We start from the raw sequence: 12,105 nt of genomic DNA on the forward strand, positions 1-12,105 counted from the left end.
CCAGATCTCCACCACAAACCCTAATTTTTCCTACAGCAAATCCACTGCCTTCATTTTTAGGTTGTTCGATTCGTGACTCCAACCCAAAACACCAATAACGAACTCATACATCCACTTCGCTTTTAATCAAAATGCATCAACATCAAACTATCGACTGTAAACCCCTTCGATATCAAACTTAAAATCATCACACTTTGATTTTAATCAACCAATGTCGACTATTGATTCTCAAGTCTTCAAAATCAAAATCACCCAATTTGATTCCCGTTTTCAACCATTCGATTTCAACATACTGATTTCATTCTACTAGTCTACCCAACATATATATATATCAGCCCTTCGTTAACGAACCAAAATCAACATCAAAACATTCGATTCCAATAAGTCCCTTTGTCCCCAAGGCATTCGACTTAAGATCAATACTTGACATCGATATCTTCCCAATTTGTTTCACAGATGCGTATGAGGAACACCCTAACGAACCGTGTTTGGCATCGATAACAAATCGCGGTAAAGGACTTGATGCCTCCAAGCCTTCGTTCCTTGACATCGATGCTCAACAAAGGACCCTCTCGACATCGATCCCGTCGCTTCAAAATTAATCGACCCATGACTTCGCTTTTAACAAATTGCCATCGACCTCATTTCTCAAAATTGAATTCTTCAACTACACTGCTTTCACTTTTAGTGTTCAATCCAAATCGAAATCACATAGCGAAGCCTTTAAATCCAGTCATCTAATAGTGAAGTGAATTTGACTTCCAAAACAATTAGCCAAATAGCGAAGCTTGTGAAATCATTCATACATGTTGTTGACCCATAGCTATCATTTATCCTATATTGACTTGACCTTTTACCATTCGATATTAGTTCTCAATTTTTCAAAATCGACACTTTGAATTTCGATATCATGAAATCCAACAGTTTCGAAATCACAACATCAACTACTAACTTAGACTTCGAATTCAACTATAGCATCAATGTCGAAAAATAGATATCCATATGTTTCGTTATCAACATTCAAAACCACAATCTTTGACTTTTTAGACCACGAATCATATAATCAACCATATCAATTTGTGAAGTCAAGATCAGTTGCAAGATTGGTTCATGAGTGTTGTTTGTTTTTCAACAATCAATCAATAATCGAATGTTATTGAAATCGAGAAATCAATTCACAAATCGAGATCCAGAACACGAACTTGATGATTATCAAACAAAACAATGAAATAGAAAACGATGTGAATACAATCATCGAGAATGAATGTAATATCAAACACAAAGGTGAATTCAATTGATTTTTGCTTCAAATCAAGTCATATGAATAAAATTGACTGATATCTAGAATTGAAGATATACGAATCGATAGACTAAGAATTTTGAAGAACATTTGGGCTTGAGTGAACAGTAAAGAAATTTGATGTTGGGCTGAATATAAGAAAATAAACCATATTGGATTGGAAATGTTTTGGGCTTCGAAAACAATTCATTTGGATTGATCTAAAAAAATAATTAGATCAATCAATGGGGTTGAAACGGATTAGATCCAATGAGACAAATCGATCAAAAATGAAAAATACAAAATACGAATCGAAATCATGGAATTTTTTGAATCCATTTGAGAATTTGAGATACCTTTTTGACGATCCGAGTTCCATTTGCAATGAACGAATTAAATTTAGAAGATCTTGGTTCTTTTGTTGGAACGAGAAAATCTCCAATTTGAACATTATACCACCCACGATGCGTGTTGTACAACTGGTTCTTCATGTTCTTCAACGATCTAAGAACATCTTCATAAGAACCGTCAACACTTTTGGGTTTTGACTTCAAATTCAATGCAACACTTGGAGATTGTTGCTTTGGAACCAAAATTTGCTTCATGGATTTCGGATTCACAACAACATTTGATGATTTTTGTGAATAAACCCTCTTGTTCTTCCATTTAATCTTCTTCTTCTTTTTCCTTTTCATATTCTTGGAACTTGAAGATTTGAATTCATGAACAAAACCACTTCCTACAACTTCAAATTGACAAGTTTGGATCATATCTTTTGGAGTTTGATATTTGTGAATTTCTTGGATTAACGGCTTTCGATAAGGAATCATCCCTTCAAACGAATCACAAGAACACAAAATATCATCAGTTTGAACTCCAATCGAGCAAAAAAAAAAATCTTCATGAGAATCAACTTGAATCTTCTTATCATGGACTTCAATGTAACATCCCGATTTCCAAGTATGAGATTTATTCTTTAAAAGGCAAGTTTCCCTTGGAACTCTGCGAGTTGATGGCCTCAACTCGACGTGTTGGAAGGTTTTGGGTCGCACATCTTTTTGGACCAACTCGACGAGTTGGTGAGGAAAACTCGACGAGTTGGCAGCTGGATGAAAAACCCTAAATTTTAGGGTTTGCACCCTATATAAACTCCTTAAGTCTTTAAGGATGATCTTTTATCAGCCTCCAAACCCTATTATCGTCTTTGTGAACCCTAATCTTCATTCCATCTCATATTGTGAGTTAGTGTGGCATCGGGCCCCGCCCGGTAAGCATCCAAGTACATAACACATGCAAGAGTCACACAGACATCTAGCAACCTAACATAGCATAATCATGGGCCGACATTGGTGCCTTCGACCCACTAAACACAGTGAGGAAACTCACCTCGCACTTCCGAATCTCATAGAAAAAATATATGGCTGCTGGCCCGCTAAAATCCCCGCGCTATCAATCACAAAATAATCATCCAATCAATAATCAGATCCTGACCCACGCTAAGTGTCCAAACTAGGGTAAAAGACCTTTTTACCCTTTCCATTACTTCGCCCAAGGCCAAGGCCCAATCCAACAATCCAAAGGCCCAAATTCTAATTAAACACCCAAGGCCCAAATATGACCAAATTTTCCAAATTGGGCCCAATTCCTTTCACGGGCCTTCTCCCAGGAGAGTCCAACAAAATCTCAATAGCCCAACCATGGAATTCTGATGGCCCAACATGACCCAAGACAACCAAGCCATCCTTAGCCCAACACAACGAAACCCAATCTGTTGAGTACGCGGGGCGTACTCAGTTGGTACGCTCAACGTACTGCTAAAAGGCTTATACGCGCAGCCTACAGGCTTGTACTTCCCACGTACTCACCAACTTGGACAACTTTCCAATCTTAGCTCTTAATCGATTAAGACCACGACCCGGGTTTAAATTTGACTTCCTTAAGGTGGTTAGTTAATCACATAAATTTACCAACTTTATGTGCATGCATGGCTTAATGGGGATCTATGGCTCAAAAGAGTGTAACAGTTGACTTAATGCATGCATGAGACCACCAAAACCATAAAGTTTGCACCTTTGATATTGCCATATTTATACATATTTTTTAGGCAATATTTGAATACATTTTTATACATATTTTGATTATTTTCATAGATAAATGATACTTATAAGATTAAATTATGTTTTGTAGCCAAAAGAAGACATTTTGAAGAATAAGGACTAAAAGCGACAAGATCGGAAATTTAGAGGTTAAAAGCTTAAAAGATGAAGAATTCAGCAAAAGTCGCTCTCACGACGTGGGTATTAGTGTCTCACGACGTGAGCATGAAGATTCTAGAAGATAAGCATCCGGAAGCAAGAATTCGTGTTCGATACAGATTAATATTGAGCTCACGACGTGAGAGGCCTTTCTCACGACGTGAGGAAAGTGAATTTGAAAAAATATAAATACCCTTGATGATTACGGATTTGAGAGGTTGGCTGGATAGAAGAGAGATTCCATAAGTCGTTTTTCAGAAGAAAAGAAGGCAGAAACCTGGTAATAACACCCAAAGAAGAAGAAGGATATCATACTCTATTCAACTTTGGTACATTAGTATGTTTTTAATTATGAGAATTATGTGTTTGGTTGTTATTATGAGTAGCTGAATCTAGTTGCTTCTGTTAGCTAGATGAAGTTGTAACTCATGGTTTAATTATGATAATATGGATTTTTCTAGTTGGTTAATTGCTTGTGTTTGATTGTTTATACCTAGCATGTTAGAATTTAACACTTAGATTGCTTAAACTCATGTTATGTGTAGTTTAGTGAATATTGAATTGCATGAACTTGACACCTAGTAGTTTAGTGACTATTGAATTGCTAGAGCTAGGATCCAACCAATCTTAGTTAAGTGATTAAAGTATTAGTTTTGGCTGTGCTAGAGAACATATATTGTGACTATAATATTGTGTTTGCCTAATCAATCTTACATAGCTCCAATAACAATTAATAATTGATTATGTGTTAAATTATGTGTGATCATGCATAGCTCTACATGAATTAACTCAACATTAGTATATCTGGACTTGAATTGCTAATAATATAATATTTGGTAACCAACTGGAATTGTCATAATTAATAGCTAACCATTGAGGGAAAGTGGATTCAAACTAACATAAGTGTTTTTGATATTTGATTGAATAATTTGTTGAGAATTTAAGTTTGTCTAAACTTGGAAAATGAGATAAAAACCATTTTACCTTTGTTTAGGATTTTAGATTAATTTTTAGTAGGTAAGTTACTTTGCTAATCCGTTCCCTGTGTTCGATAACCGACTGTTCGTGCTATACTATTTGCGAAAGGGTACACTGCCCTGGGTCGAATAGTTAGTTAGATCGGAGGTAAAATTAGGTGTAGCTATTTAGTACGCATCAAGTTTTTGGCGCCGTTGCCGGGGATCGGCGAATTAGTTAGGAATTTATTTGCTTAAAGTTAATCGATCCTTTTTGTGGGGTAAAACCTGCAAAAAGTTAAGTTTTGCATCAGTTTTTTATTGTAGTACTGAACTCACGATGTGAGCCTTAAGCTCACGACGTGAGATCAATCATTTTCGTTTTTTTTGTTTTTCGTTTCTGTTTAGATTAGTTGCGACAACACGAGGTGGTGCTCTTTACCACGTCCTGGTGGCCAGTCAGTAAGCGAATTTTATTTAGTTTTGTTCAGTTTTACGTTTTTATTTTTGTTCTATTGCAGTATTCATGACCAGAGGTTCCAACACACCTTTGGTACCTCTACTTGAAGATCCAGAGTCGACCCTTCACAAAAAGACGGATAGAAACGTAGGAGAAAACCAACCACCAAAGAAGTCGCCTTTCAAAGACCTTAAATTAGTTTTTGGAAAGAAGAAAGGGAAGAACGTAGGAGAGTCGAGCAATCAAAAGAAGGACGAGAGCAAGATTTGTGACATCCCCAAAATCACGGCCATAAAAGACCGGTTTCATTTATGCTTTTAAAATAATTTCAGAGTAAATCCATTGATTTAAAAGAGTTGCGGAATTTGTCCCCAAAACAATACATGATAAAATAAGGTTTATCAAAGCATTTCTTAAAGAAATGTATTTTCATTATATAACTGTCACACCCCCGAACCAGACGGCGGAAACGTCCGAGGGCTCGCGTGACTTAAATGGAAATATCATCACAATGAATATACATGAAACATAACATAAACATCACCATGCATTAATACATTACAACTGACCTTGTTCACATCAAGTACATTGTCTAAATATTACATATCCATAGCATAAATTGTTTGAGAGTTTTCAAAACATAACATCCTAACAAACTTGGTATTGTTCTTCAGCTTATCTGTTACCTGAGAATACAAGTTATTTTGAAAACGTCAACATATATAATGTTGGTGAGTTCATAAGCAGGTTTGATATGAAAATATTTTGTATAGTCTGTAAAACCTAGAAAATCCGATATTTTCTAAAACGGCAATTGTTTATACAATAGGTGTGATGATCCATAAGTATATGCGTGAATGATTTCAAAACGTGTAAAAATGATATGTTTCTCATGATAAATTATTACATTATAGTTATTGAAAGTACAAGTGAATAATGTTGTTTCCCCGGAAAACCCGATGTTTTCCGATAAAATAGTATGATCGTTTTGTATTATTGTATCGTCACAACGAATGAATATGATTTCCCATGATTACTTAGATGGTATTGGATCTCTATGTGAGTCGTTATAACCATGCATAATAATGGCTAGTTCGTCTGTCTTGACATTCTAGCGAACGCTGAAATTGATTTTAAGATTTTGTCACCCTAGACTGGACGAGTCTAACTGTAGCGAACATCTTAGGTGTGGGGGAGTCACCCCCGTATAGATCTATACACAAACTCTCGCTCTCCCTCCAGGAGACTTTGATTATAACTACAGACTACGACCGACACTTATTGGTGTCGCCCGTTATTACTCAGTTAATCCAAATGAATTTGAATAACCTTGATTAACTACCTGATTTTTGTTTACTTGAATAGAAGGTAAGCCTAACAGACGAAGAGAAGAGGACTACGAGGCCCTACTAATCACGTATGTTATTTAAGGCTGTCGAGTATACGAAGGACGCGTTAGCCCATTTTGCATATGATTTATTTGGACCTTACTAGCAATGCTAATGGGCCACTAAGGCCCAATAGCATGTAAAAGCCATTGAGGGTCCCTTAGGCATGTAATTGGGTCACAGGAGGCCCAATAAACATGTGTGAATATATCGGGCCCAATAAACATGATATTGGGCCACAAAGGCCCAATAGCACGTAAAGAAGGTATTTAAGCCCAACTTTTGAATCGCGTATGTTTTATCGAGTTTGAGTTCGTATTGTTGGTATTCGTGGTATGTTAAATGTTTATTTGCAATAACGAAATATTTTAACGTTTAATTTATAACGAAGTTTTTATTATATATATATATATATATATATGTATATTTTTAAAACTATGCGTTATAAACTTGCTATTTTTAACCCCAAAAGTTATGGTCGTTTTAATTTGGCCCAAAAACATTTAGATTAACCATTGTGACACCTTTTTCTATAAAGGGACAGTTTTAGTCCCTTTTTATGAAAATTAACATTTTTGGTCCTTAAACCATTTTTATTGACATTTTCCACCCAAACTTTATTTGAATAGAAATTTTTGCCCAAAACTATTGCATTTTTCATTTCCAGCCTCTATTTGTTAAAAGTTTACATTTTTGGCCCAAATTCCGTAAGTTTTAAAATTTTGACCCCAAAATCAAAAACTTTGCATTTTTAGTCCAAATTTGGTAATAAACTCATTTTTAACCCCTGAAAAAGTTTATTTACATTTTAGACCCATAGTTTGTTAAGTTTTCCAATTCAGCCCTTCTAAATCTCATTTTTTCGCAACTTTGGGCCCAAAACCCATTAGGCCCACTTTTAATCCCATTAAGCTAAAATTTATGTTTTTGACCCTTTGAAAAGTGTTATTTTCATAAAAATCAGCTTTTAAACAAATAAACAACTTATAAACCTCATAAAACCGACAAATTACAATTTATACCCAATCTTTGTTATTTTTGCAAAAATGACACTTGTAAGGTTCTTTTGGTTTTGTTTTTCACTTTTTAAACTTAAAGACCCTTAGATCCATGATGTATGTTGTTTATTATGTTTTTGTTTATGAATCTTTCACCCTTTTTGCTATAGATCTCGAAATATAACAAATATTACATATTATCACAACCAAAAACTAAAGAAATCACATGTAGCATGCAAACACACATAGATAATCAAATAATACTTGTATTCTCCCCCCAAAAACAAGTAAAAACCGAAAGCAAGGGGGTATGAACTCACCTTTGCTTGTTGTTGTCGGTTTTGAAGAAAGAAATGGAAGAATTTGATCCTAGTAAGCCTTCTTGGGTGGATCTCGAACTTAGAGTTTTCTAGGAGTATGATCATGAGTTTGTGTGAGTTTAGAAGAGATTCTTGATGAAATAAAGAGACTAGATTATGGAACCAAGCATCAATTTACCTAGGATGATGATTCTTGTGGAAGAACCTCCTTGAAATGTTCCACGATCTCGAAAATTTGAATGGAGAAGAAGAATCTTTTCTAGAGAGAGTGTGTTTGAAAGAAGTTGATGAAATGTGTGTGTGGGTGTTGTGATCTTCGGCCGTGAGTAATAAGAAGAAGGAGAAGAGAGAGATGAGTGCATGGGAACATGAGATTTGTCTAGTTGTTTGTTGGATAATCCCATAATTAACCCCTAAACAACAATGAGGTGTCATGGCCATTTATTCATTTCTTTTCCCCTTTTTTTTGTTTTCTACTTGGGCCGAGAGGGGGTATAGGAAAAGAATGGTTTGGGCCTTTTGTGCTTGAGTCCATAATATGAGGCCCGATTTGATGGTTTTCGGCCCATTGGGCCTTTAGAGTAGTTCATGACCCAAATCTTGCATAAAAGAATGGATTTGAGTCCATTAAGGCTAATTGGATTTGTTATGGCCCAATAAGGCCCATTAAAGGTAAACTAGTCCATTTTAGACTTATAAGGCCCAAAAAGGTTAAGTCTCATGAGAGTGGGTCCAATGAGAGCCCATTTAAGAGTTCTAAGCCCAAAATAGTCAAATTGGAAGTTTATTGTCCCATTAGGCCCAATAAGGAAATCATAGTCCATATTGGACTTAAACCGGGATATCTAGGGTTTCCAACCTTTTGTTGACTATTTGAGTGTTTGTATAGAGTGTTTGATGGAATTTTGTTGTCATTGAATAAGCATCATACATGCTTTCAAGTTTTAGTTACAATGTTATCCTTGTTAAATGTTTACAAAGCATTATAATTCCTAGTTGTGACAATAACAAAACTCGGGATGTCATGTTCCGATACAGACACAAAAGCATAAACAATAAAACATAGACCTTACACAGTTATATACAACTACAGGTCTATAAACAAAAACATCTTCACAAGTTCTCCAACTTATGCTCTCACGCCACTACCTGTAATACAAAGAAACTGAGTGGGTCAGGCTTGGGAGCCTGGTGAGCATATAGGGTTTTCAACCCACAATAAATAATTATATTTAATTTCACCAACCAACAATAACCCGATTACCCATTCTCGTTATCCTCACTTTACGTCCCTATGACAACAACTATTACAAGGGACCTAATCTAGGATTTTCATCGGGATGGACAATACTGCAAAGGGGTTTCCTCAGCAATGAATGTCCTAAGGCAACCATGAGGGGGGATAGAATACAACGAATGAACACCCAAGTTCACCAACACCTACAGGTTATGAGCCTGCCAGCATTCCACAGGACAGTCTAGAAAGAGTCTGTGGTCGTCATCCATATTCTGATGAATGACTAGATCACAATCACATCGAGGCCTCTCATCAGTTTATCACACATCAACTATCTACCCAAGTTCTACCCAACATTTTTGTAGATAACAACATACACATGCATTCATATGCAACTTAAAAACTGATAAGATACTCATTCAATACTCGTTCCAAATAAACAGATAACATACATATACACGTATATTTATACACACATAACACGTATTCTATAGGAGATACTTCATATCTATGTGTTAGAAGAAAGGGAATATGCACTCACTTGATCAGAAGATGATCGGACAGCACTACAGCTCTAAGAGTAGTATTCTTCGGTGAAACTGTGATCCCTTCACACACCGGGCTTCTCGCGGGCAGAGCTTCGGCTCGGAAACTCTTTTCTTCTCGGGATCTTCGGACTTCGGGACTTGCTTCGGGTCTCGGGATGATACCGGGGCTTCGGGGATATTTTTTTTGCATGTAAATCGAGGTAATACGGGAGAGAGATGAGTTAATTAGCAACCTTGGTTGGCTGCCCCTTCAACTCTATTTATAGGGCTGTTTTCTGGAAATTCACGTCGTGAACAGTACTCCCACGTCGTGGGCTTGATCGTCACTGCATGCGTCATCACAAGTGGGGTCTGGCAGAGTCCAGGTGACGTCATTTCTGGGTTCACGTCGTGAACACAGTGTTCACGTCGTGAACTCTGACACAATATCGGGTTTCGTGCCCCGAACTTCAGAAATTCATATCTTTCGCATACGAGCTCTGTTTGTGACGTTCTTTATATGCACGCGTAGGTGAGATTATGCTCTAAAACTCTCGTTTAGACTTCGTCGGCTAATTTTGACTTTATTTTTATTATATTTTTATTATATTATTTTTAGTTGGCCGAGACAGGAAAACTCCGTTAGAAATTCATAACTCCTTCGTCTGACGTCCGTTTTCGTTTGTCTTTTCACCGTTGGACTACTATCGACGAGATCTTCAATTCTCGTTTAGATTGTTTCGGCTAAATATCGCTCGATCTCATATTCGAACTTTGGGCTGCATACCGCTAAGTCGAAACTTTGAAAAATCATAACTTCCTCATACGAAGTCAGATTTAGACGTTCTTTTCATGCACGCTCTCGGTTTAACGTATTCTACTACTTTCGTTTAGATAACTAAGGCTAAATATCGCTCCATCGTAAATTCACTATTTACGTCACGCAGTGTCGCGCCGGTTCTGTCGCGAAACTTCGACAGGTCATAACTTCTTCGTTATAACTCGGATTTCGGCATTCTTTATATATTCGGAATCCTCATCACGACCACTACGTCTTCATGTATCGATATAGGTCATATCTAACATTTTAATATTACGCTTATTTTTTTATTCTTAATTCAGTTAAGCCACCAATTAAGCAATTAAGCATAAAACACATAATACTCAAATAATACATTCTTATTATTTCAAAATGAGTTACAAAGGTTAACATAGACTATTACATCATCATTAATGCCTAGCCTAGAAACACGGGCGTTACAAGATTGAAAGATTTGAACAAAATCGTAATCCAAAATATACTGAATACGAGACTAAACCCGAGTTTGAAGAAAGCGATTTCGAGGATGAGCCTAAGAACGAGATGGCAAAAATTGTTGATATGTCCATGGAGGCATACAAGAAGAGAATCCGAGAGGGCACCGGTCCCGGTCTAGTCCAGCCCGTGATTCTAGTCACTGCCACATTCGAGCTGAAGGAACACATTCTGTCCGCACTAAAAGAAGTACCATTTTCTGGGAAGGATCATGAGGATGCTTACAAGCACCCAGATGAAGTTAATGACATTGCTGACTATTTTAACATCCCAACAGTTCCACGAACTACAGTTTTGCTAAGAATTCTTCCCGTTACTTTCAAGGGAGCCGCTAAGGATTGGCTAAAAGCACTTCCACCCGGTGCAATAACTACTTGGGCGCAGATGCGTGAGCAATTTTTGGAACACTTTTGCCCACCTTCCAAAGTTGCTAAACTCAAGAAAGCTATAGCGAATTTCGAGCAACAACTGGGGGAGTCACTATACGAAGCATGGGAACGCTACAAGGGATTGATAAGGAATTGCCCCCAAAATGATTTGAATGAGCAACAAGAAGTTTCTATTTTTTATGATGGGGTTAATGTCATGACAAGGAAACTTCTTGATTCTCAAGGGCCATTGACTAAGAAAAATCCGACTGAAATCAAGGAATTAATTGAAGAATTTTCCAAGCATTCTCGTGAGTCACCATAATCCTAAACATGATGGAGCAAAAGGAATTGGTAGTGGAACTTCCGATGATATGGCAGATATGTTAGCCATGCTAAACACTATGGACCGAAGAATGACAAAGATGGACCAGTCAATTCATGCTATTAGAGTTGGTTGTGAAAGATGTAATGGTCCACACTTGACAAAAGATTGTCACTTGGATGATAATGGAAATAAGAAGGTGCAAGTTTGCTATTCGAGTGGAGATAAGTATGATGCCGATTGGAGGAAACAAAAGAAAGAGCGGTTGCCATATGATAAGTATAAGAAGCAAAAAGAAGAAAAGTATAGGCAACTTGATAGAGGCTTTTATCAAAAAGAGCAACCACCAGAAAAGAAAGTTGATCTTGAGTCCATGTTAACAAGATTCATGGAGGCTTCAGAGAAAAGACATAATGACACCGATGCATTGATAAGGGAAAATCAAAATCTTATGAGAGACCAACAAGCTTTGCTGAGGAATCACCAAGCATCGATCCAAAATATCGAAGCCCAAATTGGACAATTAACCACTTTGGTAAATGAAAAATTATCTCCACAAATTCCTGAAAAAAGCCTCAATTACATGTAATGGTAATAAAAACTGAAGAGGATACCATCTCTGAGTTCCTTGAAGCACTAGAATTCGATCCAAATCAGACCGGACCGAAGCCAAAGAA

At 36.8% G+C, this 12,105-nt stretch overlaps 1 non-coding gene across 1 annotated transcript; it reads right to left on the reverse strand.

Annotated features, from left to right (window-relative positions):
* Window positions 1–11,167: 11,167 nt before the first annotated feature.
* LOC145123046 (small nucleolar RNA R71) lies at window positions 11,168–11,274 on the reverse strand. Its single transcript, XR_013714926.1, has one exon. It is a non-coding gene; the product is annotated as a small nucleolar RNA R71 (small nucleolar RNA).
* Window positions 11,275–12,105: the final 831 nt, after the last annotated feature.

The sequence above is a fragment of the Lactuca virosa genome, chromosome 6, assembly GCF_052849685.1.
Source record: "Lactuca virosa cultivar CGN04683 chromosome 6, Lactuca_virosa_CGN04683_v6, whole genome shotgun sequence".
NCBI lineage: Eukaryota > Viridiplantae > Streptophyta > Magnoliopsida > Asterales > Asteraceae > Lactuca > Lactuca virosa.